Genomic DNA, 20231 nt, shown 5'->3' on the forward strand with positions numbered 1-20231 from the left:
CAAAGGAAATAAACATGTGTATAGCAATACATGTGTAATTGCAATAATTTTATAGGCGACAATTTCAAGGGTGCCATGAGTATATATAGGTAATTTATACGTTGATTACATCCAATTGAATATTGTAAAGTAGGTTAAATGTTTACTGTTGTAATAAAGAGTACTAATGTCATGAATACTAATTTAATTCATTATTACAAAATGGCTACCTTAAGCACAAAACCAATGATCAATCAGACAAGAGGGAATTAAATCAATGAAACCGAGTGACATGCATAGACCATAGGTGACTGTTAACACTGTGTCATAAATTACTTTCCCTATAAAATCTATAACCTTTTTTAAACAACAGACATAGTATAGAAATGGAAGTTATGTACTGTAAACAATAATTTATAGCAGTAAATTGTAGTTAGTACACAGAGAGCTTTAGTATAATTTATTGCTACTTATTCATTGTTTTCTTTTCACAGGGATATGTAAGCAGAAAGATTCCAAATGGCAAGGCACCAGGCAAATATATTGCTACAAGGTAAGACAAGTACATCTGTTACTTTGTGACACTGGCTCCTCTGGGAGTGAATTACACAATATAACATAACAGTTATAATACGTTTTATGGATTCTGTTCTCCAAGGGATAAAGTGACTAGGAAGCCAAACCAGTTCACACAAACTGATGCCTATCTTTTCATTAGTAACAAAAAAACAAAGAAAAGTAAGCAAATAAGTAACACAGCAAATGAGTGAAAATAGTGTATGCAAAAAAGTCAACTGATATAGATTGGAGAAGAAATAAATATTTTGGGATCCATTCATTATTGCATTTGGGTTTGTGTTTTTTCAAGTTTATATTGTTTTGTGCCTTTTTTGTTTATTTCATATAATATTTCCATTTGCACCTATTGTAAAGTCACTTTTTGTGTTTGTCTGTTTTTCTTTTTGACTTCTGTTTTTAGCAACCAAGGAAGCCATTGATGACAACTTGTCATCAACAGATTGATGATTTTACTAAAACTTTTTAACTAAAATTGCAGACTAAACAACCTGAATGTTTAGCAAATGTTGTAAATATCTGTCATGAAGACAGGATCCTAAAGTATTCCTGCATATTCCTGTCATTGTGAAAGTGTGAGATCTTGTGTGTTATTGAAGACTCTTCAACTTTGAAGTAACCAGCACTGTTGGGTCAACTATTAAGCAATTACTGATCGGTAACTGCTTGAATGCTCTTACGCATCAAACACTGCTTAGTAAGTGGTAGAGCAGCACTGGTTTAGTTAAAAACATGAAAACATATGATATTTCTCACTTTCACACTGAGGAAGGTCATGGAGTTTATTGGATCCCAATCTGAACGCTGGGATTCCACAACTTGGAAGGTTACATATGACCACTGCTAGACAATCAAATCTTTCAGCCAATAATTTGGAATAATATTGTTAATAAGTTATACTAACTTATATTGCATAATGTTTTTTATGCCCAATAAATGACTCAAAGGTACTGCTCAGGACTGCTCAGTGTTCAATCCAGCATTGGGGTCCTCGAGAAGCTCTGTACTCTTGGTACCCGGTAACCATGCTCGAGTCCCCCCCATATGAGTTGCAGCTTTTTTTTAGTCACTAAACATGAGGGGTTTGCCTGCCAATCATTTAATGCCGTAGCCATGTTGGCTACCGGCATTATTGTGATTGGAAAAAAAGAGGTATATCAACTCACCACCTCAGAAGTCCCTGTAAGAGCCATACGGATTTCATTTGGATCAGTGCACGGATCCTGTGGCCAGTGTCCACATAAGCATGCAGAGAAAAAGAAAAAAGTGGAGATCCAGTACCATTTAAAAAAAATTTTATTCCGTCTTTATTTCTTCATGATTAATAACACCAAGGATATGAGATTACACCATCTCCATATTAAAAGCGAAACACAAGATGCATTTCGAACATTGAAGTGTTCTTGATCACATTGTTGTGATTGGCCAGTTACATTGCATCATTGGGTTTATTGAAGACCCGATGATGCCATTCTTAGCGCAATGTACCCAGAAAAAAAGTGGGTAGAGGGTCTGCTAGAGAAAGGACAGTGTGCTATATTATGACTATCTGTTGGTGCAACATGAAAACCAGAAGTCCTTTATACGGCCAATTCTACAATATTAACACTTTTAGCTGCATTTAGTGCAAAGCTCAGAAGAGGAGTGTCATATTGCAATGCAGATTTTGCTGGAATGGTTTGAGGGTGCCATTTCACATTGGCATACTCCCTGAGATGCTAGAAAAGCAGACCCGCCATAAGTGATTCCATATTGCAAACTACACCCCTTAATGAATTCATTTAGAGGTCCAGGGGACATGTTCACATCACATGTGCCTCACATAATTTTGTACCATTGGGTGGTAAAAAAAAATAATTCATTTTTACTTCTAAAATGTTTCTAGCCCAAAATTTTAATTTTTTGAATGGCTTAGAGGAAACAAGTTAACCACACAGTTTGTTGTGCAATTTCTCCTAAGTGCTCCAATATCGTACATATAAGTGAGAATTACTTTTCAGGCACAGTGAAAAGATCAGAAGGGAAGGAGCACCATAACATAGAGCAGATCTTGTTGTTATAGTTTGCGGGTGCTATATCCCATTGGAAGAGCCCCTGAGGTGCCACAACAGCAAAAATCCCAATAGGTGACCTCAAATTCCAAAATACACCTCTCAATGAAATCACAAAGATGGGCCGATCATATTTACACCACAGCTATGTCACAGAGGTTTTATATCATTGAACATTGAAGAAAAAAAAAATTACATTTTTACCACAAAAATTTTGTTTTAGCCCCAGATTTTACATTTTCACAAGGGAATATGGGTAACAATAGCACAAAAATGAGTCTCTAAATTTCTGCTGAGTGTGGCAGTACCCTACATGTGGCTGTATAGTACTGCTTAGACACACAGCGAAAATTGCAAGGAAGAGAGGGAACACTATTTCATCCTTGGAGCACAGCTTTTCCTAGAATAGTTCTCAGATTCCATATACAGAGCCCATAAGGTCCAGAAGAGCAGAATAATCTCTCAAGTGTCCCCATTTTAGAAATGAAACCCATCCTTGATTTTATGCACAGGAGTGATGAATATTTTGACTACATGGATGTTTCCCAGAAATGGATGTTGCTGAGTGAAAATTGCAACTCTGCCATTATTGTGCAAATACATTAAAGTGCCCATAGATTGTGCCCAGCTCGAGCTTCTGGAGACATACACCTAGTAAATTAATCAGGCTTCTTCATACCAGGCTTGATATAGTGTAGGCACATTGTGGGGCTCAGAAGAGAGGAGGACATTTGGATTTGGGTGTTAAAATTTTGCTGGATTTCTTTTCGGGGGGACGATGAGGCTCTTCCAGAGTCTTTTTGTTCCCTGTAACACCTTTGGCAGGCAGATTAAACAAATCAACAGCAGGTCAAGGAATTATTTTTTTAAACCATTCGCCATGCAGTATAAGTGATAAGATGGTTTTATTCTTCAGGTTGGAGTGATTAAAGCATTACCAAGTTTATATCGGGTTTTTATGTTTGGTTACTACAGTGTAAAGGTGGCTTTACACGCTACGAGATCACTAAAGCGATCTCGTTGGGGTCACGAAATGTGTGACGCACATCCGTCCACTTTAGCGATGTCGTTGCCTGTCACACCTATGAGCGATTTTGAACCGTCGCAAAAACATTCAAAATCGCTCATCGGTGACATGGAGGTCCCTTCCCAATTATCGTTGCTGTTGCAGTAATGATGTTGTTTGTCGTTCCTGCGGCAGCACACATCTCTATGTGTGACGCAGCTGGAACGACAAACATCTCCTTACCTGCATCCACCGGAAAAGGAGGAAGGAAGGAGATGGGCGGCAAGTTCCGGCCGCTCATCTCCTCCCCTCCTTTTCTATTGGGTGGTGGTTTAGTGACGCTGCTGTGATGTCGCTTTGACGCTGAACGAACCGCCCCCATAGAAAGGAGGCGGTTTGCCGGTCACAGCGACGTCGCTGCACAGGTATGTGCGTGTGACGCTGCCATAGCGATAATGTTGGCTATGGCAGCGATCACCACATATCGTTAAAACGACGGGGGCAGGTGCTATCGCGCTCGACATCGCTAGCATTTGCTAGCGATGTTGTAGCATGTAAAGCGTCCCTAACAGACTAAAACAACATTTTAAACTAGTTTTTACACCACCATATTTTTTTTTTTCCATTTGTCTACCAACAGAGTCATGTGAGGACTTGTTATTTGTGGGATGGGTTGATGTTTTTACTGGTAAGATTATTGGGCACATAACATTTTTTGATCATTTTTTTTATTCCGATTGTTGGGAAGCAGAATGAACAAAAACCAGCAATTTAGAAATTGTTTCATGTGTTTTTTTTAATGTCATTCAGTGATTGCTAAAAGTGATAACATGCATTTATTTGTTGGGTCAGTGGAATTACAGCGATGCCACATTTATATGCTATTATATGTTTTGCCATCTTTACACAATAAAAACAATTCTATAGAAAAAAAAATATTTTGCATCGCCATATTTTGACAGCCATAGCATTTTTATTTTTCCACTGAAAGAGCCGAATGGCAGCTTGTTTTTTTTACTGGATAAGATTACCTTGTCAGTAATACCATATTTTTTTATATTTGAATAATTTTTGGTCACATTTTATTCCACTTTTTTTTCCAGTGGTTTTATCAAAAAGCCTTATTTTTGTCATGGTTTAATTTTTTTTTACAGTGCTCACTGAGTGACATATGTAAAGGTAGGGTCATTTTGGATGCGGCAATTCAAAATATGGGTACTTTATTTGGTTATTTTTGTTTTTACATACAGTAAATACCGTATTTTTCAGACAATAAGACGCACCCTGGTTTTAGAGGAGAAAATAGGAAAATAAAATTTTAAGCAAAAAATGTGCTCATGACACACTGTTATAGGGCGAGGATCTGCTGCTGACACTGTTATGGGGGTAATGTCCCCAAATTCTCTACTAAGCTACCCCATCCTGGTAATGATCCTTCTGCCTTGTATATACAGTATATGTCCCTCATCCTGGTTTAGCCCCCATCCTGCTATATAGCGTCATTCTAGCATATGGCCGCATCCTGCTTTATACCTCCATCCTGCTATATACCTCCATCCTGCTATATAACTCATCCTGCTATATACCTCCATCCTGTTATATACCTCCATCATGCTATGTACATCCATCCTGCTCATATACCCCCCCTCCTGCTCATATACCCCCCTCCTGCTCATATACCCCCATCTTGCTCATATACCCACATCCTGCTCATAATATACCCCCATCCTGTTCATATACCCTCATATTGCTCATATACCCCCATCCTGCTCATAATATACCCCCATCCTGCTCATATACCCCCATCCTGCTCATATACCCCATCCTGCTCAAATACTCCCATCCTACTATATACCCCCATCCTTCTCATATACCCCCATCCTGCTCATATACCCCCATCCTGCTCATAATATACCCCCATCCTGCTCATAATATACTCCTATCCTGCTCATAATAGACACCCATCCTACTATATGCCCTCATCCTGCTATACACCCCCATTGCATCCTGGTATACGGCCCGCATCCTGTGGCACATAAGAAAAATAAACGCTCATACTCACCTTACTTCACTCCCTGCAGCATCGCTCCTCCTCCGTCTGTGCCAGCAGCAGCGCTGGAGTGTGGAGCCGGCCACGATCCCTGCAGCATCGAAATGTCCTCCTGTCTTTGCCGGCGGCGGCTGCGTGTGGACACGTGCACACAGCAATGACGTCATCGCTATGAGCACTGCTAGTCTCCACACAGTCGCGGCACTGCAGGGATCGTGGCCGGTGAGTTATACTGATTCACTGCACCTCGCACTGATGATGATGTGCGGGGAGCAGTGAATACAGCCGCACATGATCACTCCAGGCTGTAGTTGCCAGGGGTGATCATGCAGGCAGGTTGTTTAATATGCGGACATTCCCCGCCCATCACCCCGCCCACCTGTCCACGCCAGCTTCAGCGCTGAGAGATGATGGGCAGGATGATGGGCATGCATATTAAATGAGCGGGTCCACGTGGTCATGGCAGGCTGCTACAGCCTGCTCGTGCTGCCGATGACCCGCTCCACCGCAGCACCATGACGCACCCTCCACTTTCCCCCAACATTTGGGGGAAAAAAGTGAGTCTTACAGTCCGAAAAATACGGTATACATGTTCATTTGTATATTTTTGTTTTTTCATTTTATTTGCTATTTATTTGGGGATTTTTTTTTAAATATTTTAAACCTTTTTTTTACTTTTTTACTTAGTTTTCCTATGGAACATTAACTTTTATTGTCTGATCTCATGGCAATGCATTACACCAGTCAGTATGACACTTACACAATGCCACTTAGACCATGTTCATTTGACCTCATGTTCCCATGGCAATGATTGGGACCCATGACCACTTTGTGGAGTTCCCGATCAGGTAGGAAAGGCAGCGCACTCCCTCTCCAAGCTGCCTAAATCCTGCGATCACTATTGATTGCTATTGTGACAGACAGAGTGCAACTATCACTTAAGCCAAAGTTCCCGGCTGAATTTGTAGGAACACACTGCAAAATAGAATGTACTAGTTCATTCAATATCAAGAAGGGGTTGTCTGGTATAAAATAATGTGTACATTCACTGTATGCGATGCAGACTTGTAAATCCTCTTTGGCCCCCTCCGCACTTAACCTTCTCCATGTCACAATCCCTCTGTGGCGGGCATCTTGCACACAGGTGATATTTTGCTGTTTTAATGTTTCCTTTGTGCAGAGCATCTTGCATTTGGAGATGCTCTGCTGTGTTTCTTTGAACATTAGTTTACAGATTGTTTGACAGTCCAGGATTCCACGCAGGTTACGGGAGGTCCTTATACTCAGGTGTTCCACCTTCCTGATAATTGCTCTGTTTCATAACTGAGCATGCTCTCCCAGAACCTCGCCAGTTGTACTCTCTGGTTCTGCAGTTGTCCTCTTGGCTTTTGTTTGTGCTTGTGTTCTGATTTATGTTTTCTGACCCCAAACTATTGATTGACTCCTCTATGTCCGCTCGCTGTTCTTGTCGTTACCTCCAGGCTTCTGACCTTGGAACGTTACTTGACCACGTCTCTGTCTGCTCCCCGAATCTAATACGTACTCTCTTGGAATTCTGACCCTCGGCCAGTGACTTGACTGTGTTTCTGCTTACTCCCTGTGTCCTGTCGTGTCCTCCAGTTTCCTGACCCCTGCTTCTCTGACTACCCTTCCGTCTATACAATCCATAAGTAGTGACTAGCATGACACTCAATTATCGGTTTGGTTCTCTTCACATCTTCAGATTGTTGCTGCTCATGGAGAAATCTCCAGACCTTTCATACTTGGCCAGGACTTTTTGCTTTGATGACGGCCTGGGAGGGTTCTGCAAAAGCAAATGAAAGATTATGGCATCACGGTATCACGACATGTACCATGACTTTGCACAAACATGTGCAGAACACTTCAGGCCCCATCAAAGCCAGAAATCATTGTATAAATAAAAATGACAAAGGATTTCAGTGTAAGGGGTACTTTGCACATTGCGACATCGCTACTGCGATATCATTGGGGTCAAATCGAAAGTGACGAACATCCGGCGCCGGTAACGACGTCACAACGTGTAAAGCCTAGAAGCATCGATAAACGATCGCAAACGCGTAGAAAATCGGTGATCTGTGTAGTGTCGGTCATTTCCATAATTTCGCTGCAGCGACAGGTACGATGTTGTTCCTCGTTCCTGCGGCAGTACACATCGCTGTGTGTGAAGCCGCAGGAGCAAGGAACATCTCCTTACCTGCGTCCCGCTCGCCCCTCCGCTTCTATTGGCCGCCTGCCGTGTGACGTCGCTGTGACGCCGCACGACCCGCCCCCTTAGGAAGGAGGCGGGTCGCCGGCCAGAGCAACATCGCAGGGCAGGTAAGTGCGTGTGAAGCTACCATAGCGATAATATTCGCTACGGCAGCTATCACAAGAGATCGCATCTGCAACGGGGGCGGGGACTATCGCGCTCAGCATCGCAACAATCGGCTAGCGATGTCGCAGCGTGTAAAGTACCCCTTAGTGGCGATGAACTAAAGATGTGGTGAAGATCAGACAGGTGACAGTGAGGTCAGTGAGGTGAGTAAAAGTATTTTATTTATTGAATTTTCTGGGGAAAAGGTATAAACAGATTAATACAAATTTTGCTTGATTCCCTTATCTCTATCTAATCACTTCTGCAGAATGGTTAATGTATAGGTGAGTACTACCTTTATCAAATCTTTGACAGCAAATCAATAATTATTGAGGCTAACTTGGAAATTACGGCATTTTATCAAACCCTTGTAATATTACATACCTCAGATATGATACCTTGATTTAGATTGACATTAATTGTCCTATCAAGTGTAATCTATTTCTCTACTTAGTATTTTACAATTTCTATATCATGAAGTGTAGCTTATAAGTTCTTTTATTTCATAATTGATACTTATTTTCTTCTCATTTTCCCTTCATCTGGTGAGATGTTTGACGATTATTTCAAATTGTATCGCATTACCCTATTCATATGTTACTTCATTCTTCACATTGAATTTCTCAATCTTTTTATTTCTTGCATTATGTATAGACTTTTGTACTAGGCATTCATCTGGACCACTGCCAAGGGAAATCAAGTGGCAAAACTAAAGTTTGTAAATGCCAATACAAGGCTTTTTGTATTCCACTCTTCTACTTCTTTGAAGGTTTTCTGTTTGCCTTCCAAGTTTCCTTTATTCATTATTATCATAAGGCTTGCATATTGATTGCAGATGTTATTAGACACTATTGAAATCAAGATATTTCTTACTGACTTAAAAAAAAACAACTTTCCTTGCTTATTATCCCAATAAGAGAATTATCGCTATTGTCATTTGCTTTACAAAGGTTATCCAGTTTCTTTTTAAAATGTTGATAATGCTATAAAGCAAAAAAAATGAAAAAAGCTTGTTATTGACAATCCTGTGCGAATGCTTTGCCAGTCCACTTAATATTTGATTAATTTGTTTATAAAAAGTTAGTGACACGCCCAGTCCTAGGGCCTTAGGCGCTACTTGAAAGCGGACCAGACTAGTCCGGGGATGTCAGCGATGGAGGGGTCCGGCTCCGTGACCCCGGCGGTGTATTTTCTAATAAAGGGGATGATGATGGGAGTTGTATTTATAATGAAATAAAGTTCGTGATGCCACCTGTGGTTTTGCAGCCATGCGGGCTGCCACTGCGCTGCTTGTTCCCCGGGGCAGGTGGTGATGGCGCAGCAGAGGTGTTCTTGCTCCTCACAGATGGAGCGGGACCCTGGGACAACCATTGGAAAGTCTATTTTGGGAACCCAGTGGACTTCAGGGTGCAGGGTTGGGTTATTGACAATAATGGACAAAGACAGCAGTTTCTTTACCTCATTCCTTTTACTCTGGAACAACTGGTAAAGTCCTGGGAGACCGGTACAGGTGATGGTAGCGATCTGCCGGTTGGCCTGGAAGCAGTTGGGGGGTATCCCACTGGCCAAATGAGTATTGAGGCCTTCTCCCTACACCCTTCTTCTCTTCTACAGGACCCCACTGTGTTAGTAAAACAGAGGCCCTCTCTGCTGGGACTTGTGGTACTACCCTTTACTCGTATGGTAGGCTGTGCAGGCCTTCTCAGGTGCCGCTCTGCTGGCAGGGGCTCCGGGTCCCTGATGTGTGGCTGTACCTTCGGGTTGTTGTGGGGCCAGGAGACTTGCAGTTATCCTGCCCTTCGGATTTGGTTACCAGGACTCGAGTACCCCGGGCAACCACGGACTCTGATGTCCGGTCTTTAGTGTTTTCTTCTGAGGTGACCTGGTTCAGCTCCGCTCCCCAGAATCTTCCTCCTGTGCGTCTCTGCAGACCTGGCTTTTCTGGGCTCGGTTGTCTTAGCCCCACCCCAGCTCGCTTGTCCGCACTACTCCAGCTCCTCATCCGAGCTCCTCCCTCTTCAACAGTCAGCTTCCAACTGTCACTCCTCTAACTCCTCCCCCAGGTCAGAGCTGCTGGGAAACTCCCCAGAACACCAGATTTAGAGCTCCCACTGTTGGCCCAGATAAGGAACTGTGTTGAATGTAAGTACTACTGGCCAAGAGACTCCCCCTCTTGTTTCCAGGCTTAGTATTATCCCTTGTGGGGCAACACTACTGTGGCAACCAAACCGCTGCGGTGCCACATTAGGACATTAGAATATGCATATATGAGCTCTGCACTAATCAGTATATGCCATACTTAACTGTCACTATATCTAAGCACAGCCACTATGCCTGTTACATAGCACTTGACCTATGTGGCCACTGACTGGGTGACGCAATACAAGTGCTTCTCAATAAATTATAATATCATCAAAAAGTTTATCTTTTTCTACCACAATTTTTCCGTCTATTCAACCTTCCATTATTATGCTTGGATACATTATTATGCTTGGATCTGTGAACAGCCAGCTTCCTTAGCAATGACCCTTTGTGGCTTACTCTCCTTGTGGAGTGTGTCAATGACTATCTTCTTGACATCTGTCTAGTCAGCAGTCTTCCCCATGATTGTGTAGCCTACTCAACCAAACTAAGGGACAATTTTAAACACTTAAAAAGCCTTTCCAGGTGTTTTGTGTTGATTATTGTTGATTATTCTAATTTTCTGAAAAAATGACTTTTGGGTTTTCATTGGCTGTAAGCCATAATCATCAACATTAACAGAAATAAATACTTGGAATAGATAACTGTGTGTGTAATGACTAGTGCCCCGTTCGACGAGCCGTTCGAGGAACCTCTCGAACCCCATTGAAAACAATGGCAGGTAATCACAAACACCTAAAAACACCTGGAAAACACCCTCAAAGGTGTCCAAAAGGGGACAAACAACTCACAAGACAACACAAACACATGGGAAAGTGACAAGGACATATACTCATGCGAAAACAAAACAGCTGGACGAGGAAAAACAGGACAAGGCACAGATATAGGCATGGCATGGCCTTCTAAAATCATGTAAAACACAGCAAGCGGACTCCAAGCAGAGTCTCCCTTTTTATTCCAAAAATTGGGCCACACAGACACCACTTCAGTGGCATCCCTTATGCCCCATTTGCAAACTTCACAGGTAGATTTGCATCAAGCACATTCCAAAATACGCAGCCTTAACTGTCGCCTGGATGACACCGGGGTAGTTAGCAAAGTCTTTGCTGATCCCAAATCTGTTCATCTTGGATCATTTTTAAAAACACAGCAAGGGTGACTCCAAGCAGAGTCTCCCTTTTTACCAAAAATTGGGCCACACAGACACCCCTTCAGTGGCATCACTTGTGCCCCATTTGCAAACTTGAAAGGCAGATTTGCATCAAACACATTCAAAAATTCGCCAGCCTTAGCTGTCCTCAGGTTAACAAAGGAAAAGGTAGCAATGTCTTTGCTGAACCATGACTTAATCATTTTGGCTCGTTTTCAAAACACAGCAGGGGGACTCCAAGCAGAGTCACCCTTTTTTCCAAAAATTGGGCCCCACAGACATCCCTTCAGTGCCATCACTTGTGCCCTTGTTGTACACTTCACAGGTAGATTTGCATCAAGCACATTCCAAAATACGTCAGCCTTAACTGTCCCCAGGATGACATCGGGGTAGGTAGCAAAGTCTTTGCTGAACCATGACTTGTTCATCTTGGCTCGTTTTTAAAAACACAGCAGGAAGACTCCAAGCAGAGTCTCCCTTTTTATTCCAAAAATTGGGCCACACAGACACCCCTTCAGTGCCATCACTTGCGCCCAAGTTGCAAATTTGACAGGTACATTTGCATCAAGCACATTCTAAATCCACAAGCCTTTACTCTCCCCAGGATGACACATGGGTAGTAAAGTTCTTACAGACCCATGACTTGTTCATCTTGATGAACGTTAGTCTGTCCACATTGTCACTGGACAGACGTTTGCGCTTATCTGTCAACACACACCCAGCAGCACTGAAGACAAGTTCTGAGACAACGCTGGCAGCGGGACACGACAAGATCTCCAAGGCGTAAGTGGAGAGCTCAGGCCATTTTTCAAGATTTGAAGCCCAAAATGAGCAAGGCTCCAGTTGCAAAGTCATGGCATCGATGTTTATTTGGAGATACTCCTGTATCATCCTCTACATGCCATTGACTATGTGTCAGACTTCTTGTCTCTGTTGGACTTGCAAAGAATGGTCTAAAAAAATTCTGAAAAGATTCCATAAAATTGCTGTTACCAGCAACAGATACGGTGTTGCTGGTACGGTTAGACTGTTGATGACGAGACCGTCCCATGTTTGTCAAGTTACAACTGGGAGATTCACTCCGTGCACCACTGGTGTTTGGTGGAAAAGCCGAGATAAGATTGAGTATCAGCTTCTGCTGATACTCCTGCATACGTGCGTCCCTTTCTATGGCTGGAATTATGTCACAAAATTTTCACTTGTACCAGGGATCTAATAGTGTGGCAACCCAGTAGTCATCATCACTTCTAATTTTGACAACCCATAGGTCATGTTGTAGGTAGTGCAGCAAGAAGGCACTCATGTGTCTTGCGCATCCATGCAGACCAAATCCTTGCTGTGTTTGTGGCATAGAAGTGCTAACCGTTCTTTCTTCCTCTGACATCTCCCCCCAACCTCTTTCAACTGAAATGTGACCAAGGTCTCCCTCATCTGCTGAGTCTTCTGTGTCCATGGACAGTTCGTCCACCATTTCTTCATGTTCTCTTGCACCTTCCTCAATATTTTGCCTGCTACCATGCGCCCTTGTTAATCCCTCGCCCCCATCGTCCCATGCCTGCCGCCTTGGTGATGATGAACGTCTGGACCTTGGTGATGTTGTTATCCCTTGTGCATATGAATCCTCCTGTACTTCCTCCCCTTCCTGTTGTCCTACCCCCTGACTCCGAATAGTGTTTAGCGTGTGCTCCAGCATAAAAATGACTGGAATTGTCATGCTGATAATGGCATTGTCAGCGCTAAACATATTCGTCGCCATGTCGAAACTGTGCAGAAGGGTGCATAAGTCCTTGATCTGAGACCACTCCTTCAGGGTGATCTGCCCCACCTCTGCATCTCGTTGGCCCAGGCTATACGTCATGACGTATTGCACCAGTGCTCGGTGCAGCACAGTCGCTGTAACATGTGGAGAGTCGAATTCCAGCGTGTCGGCACATCGCATTTCAGGCGATGAACCGGCAGGCCGAAAGACTTCGGGAGCGATGCAAGTCGGTCAGCTGCGGCAGTTGAACGGCGGAAGTGAGCAGACAGTTTTCGTGCCCTGTGCAGAAGGCCAGCTAGGCCGAGATAGTGTGTTAAAAATTGCTGGACAACAAGGTTCAAAATGTGAGCCATACAAGGCACGTGTGTCACCTTGCCCAGGCGAAGGGCCGCACCCAGGTTTGCAGCATTGTCGCACACGGCCTTACCTGGCTGCAGGTTGAGTGGAGACAAACATTTCCGAAACTCGGACCGCAGAGCTGCCTACAACTAAGCAGCTGTGTGACTCTTAGTTCCAAGACATGTCAAGCTAAAGACCGCCTGATGCCGTTGCGCTCTGCTGCCAGCATAGTAAGGAGGTGTGCGTGATTCCTTGTGCGCAGTTACAATGCTGGTGGCCTGACCAGGCATGCTTGGGGCGGAAGTGGAGGACCCAGACGAGGTTGAGGAGACAGAAGCGTTGGAGGAACTTCTACATACAGAGCATTGACACACAAGTCGTGGGTACGGCAAGACTTGTTCAGCAGACCCTTTTCCATCTATCACCATAGTTACCCAATGCCCAGTCAGCGACATGTAACGCCCCTGTCAATGCTTACTGGTCCAAGTATCGGTGGTGAAATGCACCCGTTCACACACAGAGTTTCTCAAGGAAGCGGTGATGTTGTGTGCGACATGCTAGTGTAGCGCAGACACACCTTTCTTAGAGAAGTAGTGGCGACTGGGCATCTGGTACTGGTGCATAGCGACAGACATAAGGTCTCAAAATTCCTGTGTGTCCACCAGGCGGAAAGGCAGCATTTCGGTAGCCAAGAGCTTACAGAGGGATAAAGTCAACCTTTTAGCTTTGTCATGGGTCGCAGGAAATGGCCTTTTATTTGTCAACATCTGAAGGACAGAGATCTGGCTGCTGTGTGGAGATGGTGGTGAGTAGTATGTCCCTGGAAAAATGCAGGTTTGTGAGGAAAGTGCAGGCGGAGACATGATGTTGCCTTCATCAAAAGTTGGTGCTATAGATGTCTGAGAGTGCTTTACACCCACACTTGTTTCCCCTTCCAAACCAACTGATGACCTACCAAGCAAACTGCCTGTTGCAGTTACAGTGGTGGAAGTTGTGCGTGGAAAACCAGGTGTGACAGCTGTCCCCACAGTCATAAAAGATGAAGAGCGCGCATATGCACTGGAAGGGGCAGGCGGTGGTTGGCCCGCTACGCTGGTCCGCATTGCAGCACAGTGAGCTTCCCACTGGGAATTATGCTTGGTATTCATGTGACGATTCATGGAAGAAATTGTCAAACTGGTGAGATTTTTGCCTCTACTTATAGATTCCTGACAAATTTTACAGATCACATGATTTGGGAGATCCTTTGCAAGGTCAAAAAAGGACGAGGCTAGGCAAGGCTTATAGGACATGCGACCTGCAGAGCCACCCCAACTTGTGCTCAGAGGCAGAGTGTTGGCTGAGGATGCAGTTGTAGACGTGCTACCAGTACTCCGACTCTGTCCAGGAAGGCGCAAGGTAACTTCGTCGTCAGTTGCATCCTCCTTCACTGCCTCTGTTGACCGCCTCAAGTGCCTGACTGGGGGTTGACAGTAAGTGGGATCTAGAACTTCATAATCAAGCATTGTGTTTGCACTCCCCTCGCCCTCAGACCTAGCCTCTTCCTGCCCTGACTGAATATTTAAGCTGCCATCCCAATCTGGTATCTGCATTTCATCGTCATCAGTATGTTCCTCATTGTCTGCACCAACAGGTGTTACAGTTTGTGAATGAGGGTCTACATTATGCTCAGAAACTTGGCCATCAGGTCCTGAATCTGAGTCACAAAGCTTCTGGGCATCACTGCAGACCATTTCCTGGTCTGTACTCATTGTAGCATGGGAGCAGACCTCTGATTATCAGGCTATAGTGTGACTGAACAGCTCTGCAGACTCAGCCATCTCTGTTACACCATACTGTGCAGGGCGGGTGGAGACTTGAGAGCTGGGACAAAGCAAGTGTGATTGGGATGACAACTCAGAAAACTATTTTTTTTTTATGTGGTAGTTGAGGTGGAGGAGAGGGTACTTGTTGGAGCACTTTAGATCCATTCAAGCATGTTCTTTTTTTGTGCATCATCTACCTTTCTTACAGTTGTTCGGGTCCGTTAAAAAGGGAGCACATCGGATTGTCCACGGAAATTAGTAGACATCTTACTTTTGCTGGAAGATGGATTATCTTCAGCAGATGTTAATGTAGCTTTGCCACCTTCCCCACGGACACAAACTTTTTTTCCTTTTCGAACACGCCTGTTCCCCTTTCCACCAGCATCTGTCCTTTTGCCACTCATTTTGTTAGCGACAAGATTAGCCACTTAATATGTGGTAGCAAAAATTGGGAGGTGGTGTAGATTACAGAGGTGGTCTAGCTTTAATGACAGCTGAAGTACCAACACTGACTATCCCTGACAATGCAACTATGGCCCTAAAATTGGCAGCACTGTTTGCTATAAAAATAGCGTAGCAAAATGTGCAGGAGAGTATAAAGCAGAGGTGGTGGAACTTGCTTTGCACAAGTGGGACACTAAATTAGTATAGCAGACACTTTGTGGATTCCACTAAGTTTCAGCACTTTTTGCTATAAAAATAGTGTAGCAAAATGTGCATGAGGGTAGAATGCAGAGGTGGTGGGACTTGCTTGGCACAAGTGGGACACAAAATTAGTATAGCAGACACTTTTTGGATGCCACTTATGTTCATCACTGTTTGCTATAAAAATAGCGTAGCAAAATGTGCATGAGGGTAGAATACAGAGGTGGTGGGACTTGCTTGGCACAAGTGGGACACTAAATTAGTATAGCAGCCACTTTGTGGATGGCACTAAGTTTCAGCAGTGTTTGCTATTAAAATAGTGTAGCAAACATGGGCAGGAGGGTAGAATGCAGAGGTGGTGAGACTTGCTTGGCACAAGTGGGACACTAAATTGGTATAGCAGACACTTTGTGGATGCCACTAATTTTCAGCACTGTTTGCTATAAAAATAGCGTAGCAAAAATTACATGAGGGTAGAATGCAGAGGTGGTGGGACTTGCTTGGCACAAGTGGGACACAAAATTAGTATAGCAGTGACTTTTTGGATGCCACTAATTTTCAGCACTGTTTGCTATAAAAATAGCGTAGCAAAATGTGCATGAGGGTTGAATGCAGAGGTGGTGGGACTTGCTTGGCACAAGTGGGACACAAAATTAGCATAGCAGACACTTTTTGGATGCCACTTGTGTTCAGCACTGTTTGCAATAAAAATAGCGTAGCAAACATGGCCAGGAGGGTAGAATGCAGAGGTTCTGGAAATTGCTTGGCACCAGTGGGACAACAATGGAGTATAGCAGCCACTTTTTGGATGCCACTAAGTTTCTTCACTGTTTGCTATAAAAATAGCGTGGCAAAAGTGGGCAGGTGTGTACAGTTGCCGGGTTTTCTGGGTCAGTGGACAGGAAAGGAAGCCTCACTTTTTATCCCTCCTAATGGTGAAATGCAGCAAGGAATTCCCTGAGCTTAGGTACACAGATGCTATCTAAAGCTGTATACAGCATTTCCACGGACCTGCCTGTCACCTATGGCTCTGAGCCCCAGGAAATCAGCCCTGAAACAAACTTCTGTCTCTAATCTGTACAGCGCTGTGTGTGTAGCGTGCACATCAGGAGCGGCGACAGGAGCTGTGTGAGCTGTGTGTCACCTACACGCAGAAGGCAGAAAATGGCGTCGTAAGGGAAAATGGCCATACTTATGATGCAAGGACATGTGACATTCACAGCCTATGACACATGCCCTTGCTTGTCTGGCAAAAAGTCCACGTAGCTGTGTTTGTCTGGGATTGGCTGACGTGCTGGCCTGCCCCACTGCACGTGCGGTTAGGGGCAAAAAAATGACGATCGCCATTATCCCAGCAGCACTGATCTAAACGCGCCCCCCCGCACACTATACTCTGAAATTTGATAATAGTGTGAATCACAGAGTGACTCACACTATTACAGTGAAAAGCCAGCTAGTAACTAGCTAGGCTTTTTGCTGATCGAACTGTTCTCGAACGTAACTCGAGCTGTCGAGCTTTTAGCAAAAAGCTCGGGTTCGAGTTCGATCTCGAGCACTCCCCAAAATCAATCGAACATGAAATTGGCGAACCTCGAACCTTGAGCATCGCTCAACTCTAGTAATGACTCTATATAATATATATGCTTCCCTTTTTGCATTGAATTACTGAAATAAATTAACCATTTGATAATATTCTAATTGTTTGAGAAGCACTTGTATGTGCTGGTCTTCAGAAAATAAACGGAGCACTGTAGAGGAGGGGAGAGGAAAAGAAAGGGTGAGTATTTACTTTTTAATGTTTCACAACATTTATTGTGAATCATTTTTTTTTTATTTTTTTAGAAACAGAAACACTAGACTGTAAAAATTGCAGTATTGAACTAAAAATACTGGGTTTGCTAATTTATATAATATACAAAGTTACTATTTTTGGTGGACTAGTCACTTAGATGGCTGATGGAGAATATGTACTGTTAAATGCTGCATGGCACAGCCACCCAGCCAATGTATATGATGACATAGATGAAAAATGTATGTGGCTATCAATAAGTCAAGATAATGACATTAGATTTAACCCTATATACACATACACATGCACACCTTAGATGCCTGTTGGCCAAACAATGGTCAGACAATCGTTCATGCAGAAGCTATCTTGCCCTACTCCCTTAGGCCTCTGCCACACTCACGTGCCTCCGGTACGTGTGTGCCTTTTTTTTCACGTACCGGAGACACGGGCCCACGTGGTCCTATATATTTTTACTGTTTTGGACACACGTAAGTATTCAGGAACAGAACGTGTGTCCGTTCCGTACTTACGTGTGTCCGTTTTTTAAAAACGCTGACATGTCCGTGTTGCTCCGGCAGCACGGGTGTCAAACGGCCCGCACCCGTACCACATGGATGTAGTGTGGATGCGGGCCCATGTGACATGCGCCGGAGAAAGACACGTGTCAGTGTAAAAATAATAAAAACACATACCTCCACCATAACTGCAGTCTCTGCCGCGGCTGTCCCCTGCATCTGTCCCGCAGTGAATTTGAACAGCGCTTCTCCTTCACTGGGGGCCAGACACAGTGTCAGCGGGATGTGGCTTTGGCCGGACGCTGTCGTTTAGCACCACAGACAGCGCCGGATGATGCAGGTAGGCGGGACTTTCTGTTCTCCGTGTGTATAACACACGGAGAATACGTACGTACCACAAAAATGGCACTTGGGGAACAAACCACCCCTTTAACACGTATGTGACAAAAACGTAATGTTTTGTCACGTAAGTGTGGCAGAGGCCTTATAAACAGGAGGGCTTCCTCTGCTGAGTTCTCTGGTTTTCTCTATGAGAGAGGCGTTGTTAGACATATCTGGTTGAAGATTATTTCTAAAAGAAAAAAAGGAGCAGCAGTGTGAAATAAGACATGCCAAATTCTCGTCTCCATCAACATCATATAAGGAGCTGAGGAGTGCATTCACATTATACTGTCTGCTAAACTTGTTAATATTGGCTGGTTCGGCCAAAGTTAGTCTAATGTACAGTATGTGGGAGCCTTTGGTATTATGATATGATAAAGTAAAAATATCCTGGAAGTGTACTTGTGAGGGGGGTGCATCAGTGTGGATTCAGTAAGAGTACATTTTTATTGATTGGTAATAATGGTAAGCTACTAAACAGAAACGTGTAAGAGTGTGTGTGCTTTGGCACCATGTTTTAAAATTATATCTATGTTTTGAATAAAGAATAAGATATGTTTTTAACCATACAGGATGTGCTGGATTTGCTATTTTTTTTATATTTATGTCTTCCCTGGCAGACTTCATCTGAGCACTCCACTACATGAGCACACTACAATTCCACAATTAGTAACATCAGCAGCTCTTTTCTACCTTCTTTCACCTAAATAGAATTTGATGTAATCCTCATAATATAGTTAATGAAATTCTGCAACAAGGTCTCTCCTTTACAGAGAGGTTAGAAAAGTTGGACTTGTTAGAAAAAAAATTACTTGAGAGGGGCTCTAGTCAAATGAGACCAAAGTAGAACTTTTTGCCTCAATGCAAATCACTATTTTTGCAGGGAACACTAACACTGCACAGTATCCTGAAAACACCATCCCCACCATCAAACATGGTGGTGGTGGCAGCATCATGATGTGGTGAGGCTTTTCTTCAGCAGGGACAGGAAAGCTGGTAAGAGTTCATGGAAAGATGGAATTAATTACAGGGCAATCTTATAGGAAAATCTGTTAGAGGCTGCTAAAGACTTGAGGTGCAGATTCACCTTCCAGCAGGCAATACCCCTAAATATTCTGCCAGAGCTATAATGGCTAGTTTAGATCAAAGCAAATTCATGTGCATGAATGGCCCAGTCACAATCCAGACATAAATCCTAATGGGAATCTCTGACAAGACTTGAAATTTTCTGTTCACCAACGCCTCCATCCAATCTCATTGAGCTAGAGCTAGTGTGCAAAGAAGAATGGGAAAAAATTCTGACTGGAGATGTGCAAAGCTGATAAAGAAAGAAATCTCTTAAATCGCCATTTGATTTTATTCTTTTCAAAATGGATCTATTTCAGATGACTATCATACATGTGAACTTAGCCTTAGGACATAACACATAGAGCTATATTAAGGGTCTCAGCCAAATAACATATTTATCCCGACTTCTGTACATTGCCAAACTTATCCCAGCTACAAATGTAGACTTTAAGAGAAAGTGCAGAACTCTTTGAGTGAAGCACAGTTTGCTTGTGTAGAATGGCTGCAGTACAATAGAAATAATCATTTTCTTGCTATTCAATAATGCCCTTCAACAGTTTCCTGACAGTCTCCAGAGTGAATAATTGGTAATTGTACCTTGA

The 20231-nt window shown here is 43.4% G+C and overlaps 1 long non-coding RNA gene across 1 annotated transcript in view; it reads left to right on the plus strand.

Annotated features, from left to right (window-relative positions):
- The first annotated feature begins 477 nt into the window (after positions 1 to 477).
- Positions 478 to 20231, plus strand: part of LOC142300916 (uncharacterized) — a 54590-nt gene continuing 34836 nt past the window's right edge. Inside the window, exon 1 of the long non-coding RNA XR_012752682.1 lies at positions 478 to 532. This is a non-coding gene — a long non-coding RNA (uncharacterized LOC142300916). The remainder of the gene's footprint in view (positions 533 to 20231) is intronic.

The sequence above is a fragment of the Anomaloglossus baeobatrachus genome, chromosome 1 (assembly GCF_048569485.1).
Source record: "Anomaloglossus baeobatrachus isolate aAnoBae1 chromosome 1, aAnoBae1.hap1, whole genome shotgun sequence".
NCBI lineage: Eukaryota > Metazoa > Chordata > Amphibia > Anura > Aromobatidae > Anomaloglossus > Anomaloglossus baeobatrachus.